This window comes from Myotis davidii, unplaced genomic scaffold, assembly GCF_000327345.1.
Source record: "Myotis davidii unplaced genomic scaffold, ASM32734v1 scaffold2170, whole genome shotgun sequence".
Classification (NCBI taxonomy): domain Eukaryota; kingdom Metazoa; phylum Chordata; class Mammalia; order Chiroptera; family Vespertilionidae; genus Myotis; species Myotis davidii.
Window position 1 is genome coordinate 134,163 of NW_006281988.1, and position 2,410 is coordinate 136,572.

Genomic DNA, 2,410 nt, shown 5'->3' on the forward strand with positions numbered 1-2,410 from the left:
GCTTTTACAAATCTATGTGCCATGCTGCCACTGAGTTTAGCAGCCTTAACCTCACTGGGAAAACATCTGGCTAACTGTTGATTTTGACATTTGGCTCAGGGGTTGCAACTTCAAATGCCTTCAGAGGTCAGACAGTTAATGTAAATGGAGAGAGAGCCGAGCTGGACTCCACTAGACACTAGATGCCCCATCTAAAGATGTGTATGTTCAAATACTTAAAACACAGTGTGACTCCAACGAAATTCTTCATGGTCAAATTTACCTCCTGAGCCATCAACTAACCCATCTTGCTGGGTTAAATTACAGATGGTCTTGTAGACTCATAAAACTCAATTTTGTTTCTATCATTTGAGCAGAATAAAAATGCTTCTTAAACAACAAAATTTTCTCCTCTATTAGCAGAAAACGCCTTAGATTATTAATGGAACCGATGTGAAGTGTCTAGAGAACTCAAGGGGTGCTTTTAAAAGAAGCTGAGAAAATTGTTATAAATGGCTTTTCACAAAGATGGCCCCGAAAGCAAAGAAAGAAGCCACTGCCCCTCCAAAGCCAAAGCAAAGGCTTTGAGGGTAAAAAAAAAGCAGTGCTGAAAGGCATCCACAGCCACACGAAAAAGAAGATCCACCCGTCACCCACCTTCCAATGTCACCCCAAGACAATTGGAGCTCTGAAGGCAGCTCACATATCCTCGGGAGAGCACCCCCAGGAGAAAATAAACTTTACCACTATGCTAGCATCAACTTCCCCGACTACCGAATCAGCCATGAAAAAGTAGAAGACAACAATACACTTGTGTTCACTGTGAATGTTAAGACCAACAAGCACCACATCCAACTGGCTGTGAAGAAGTTCTATGACATTGACATGGCCAAGGTCAACACTCTGATCAGGCCTCATAGAGAAAAGAAGACATAAGTTTGACTGGCTCCTGGTTATCATGTTTTGGATGCTCCCAACAAAATTGTGATCATCTAAACTGCGTCCAGCTGGCTACTTCTAAATATAAAAAAATTTCACCGTAAAAAAGAAAATTCATATAAATAGAACCATTTTTAAATGGAATCAAAACCGCCATCCCAGAGGAAAGGTCTTGCACATCTTGCTCCTTGAAACTTTGGAACGTTTGACATGGGCAAAATAACCTTTGGACTGGGTCAAGCCAACATTGTTTTACAAACAACTGTTTGCAAAGCTAACAGGAAAGCAGACCTCCTCTCACAAGGACTGATAATTGTGACCATTCTTTAGAATCAGTAACCAGCCATGTATAGCTAAAGAGTAACTTAGCTTGTTAACACCAATAGAAATGTCTTTATTCTATTCATGTAATTATTTCCCTTCCTTTTCTTTTTTCTTTTTTTAAAAATATATTTGTATTGATTTCAGAGAGGAAGGAAGAGGGAGAGACAGAAACATCAATGATGAGAGAATCATTGATTGGCTGCCTCCTTGCACGCCCCCCACTGGGGATCGAGCCCGCAACCTGGGCATGTGCCCTTGACCAAAACTGAACCTGGGACCCTTCAGTCCGCAGGCCGACGCTCTATCCACCGAGCCAAACCGGCTAGGGCTCCCTTATTTTCTCATTAAAAAACTCTTGCCTTCACCCCATCACCGGAACACTATTTGAGTTTCTGCCTGAATCTACGTTTCCCAAATAGCTATTCTAAGATCTCAAATAAACACTTGTTGCCTTTCACTTTGGACTTTATTTTCAGATTAACAAAGCTTATCAACGCAGGTAGATTCCAGCCTTAGTGTGTGTCTTGGGGTAAATGAAGCAGGCTCCGGTGACTTTCTATGAATTACAGAATCAAAAGCCAAACTACTTACAAGCACAAAGACTCCAAAGGTATCCCAGCACAGATGGAAAACTCAAATGCCTACCACCCTTGACAGTCTCCAGTTTCACTACCTCGTTCTGATTCTCTTCACAGACTAAGATAGAAATCCAATTCAGGAAAGCTAATAAGGTTTCCCATTCCTTGGAGAAAATGGACTGGACAACCTGCTCTCAAAAACCTAAAAGCTCCACCACCAATTGTTGAAAAAGAATGGAGCCTCCATTAGCCGTTCTTTTGCGCACAGGCTGCTCTCTGAGGAACTGTGGGGTTTGGAAGGAGTGCAGAGGCCTGTTCCCCATGGAAGGCACATCAAACTTTTATTCAAAACCTGTCTTTCTCTCTGTGAAACTAAGCAACTGCTATTTCACACCCACGTATTGCTGGAGAGCATTCAATTACCCTCAATGACTTCGTTTAAAATGAAAAGGCTGTGCCTCCTGAGGACAGTGTGAGAGGATTGATTAATGTTGGTGAAGGACAGAGGTGTAAGTACACAGAAAAATCCTAAGTACTGGAAACTACCGCTGGGCCATATTTGACAAGCAATTCAAACCTACCTTTAAGGT

At 42.0% G+C, this 2,410-nt stretch overlaps 1 pseudogene; it reads left to right on the top strand.

Moving 5' to 3' along the window:
• Positions 1-507: 507 nt before the first annotated feature.
• LOC102759692 lies at positions 508-1,018 on the top strand (annotated as a pseudogene).
• The last annotated feature ends 1,392 nt before the right edge of the window (positions 1,019-2,410 follow it).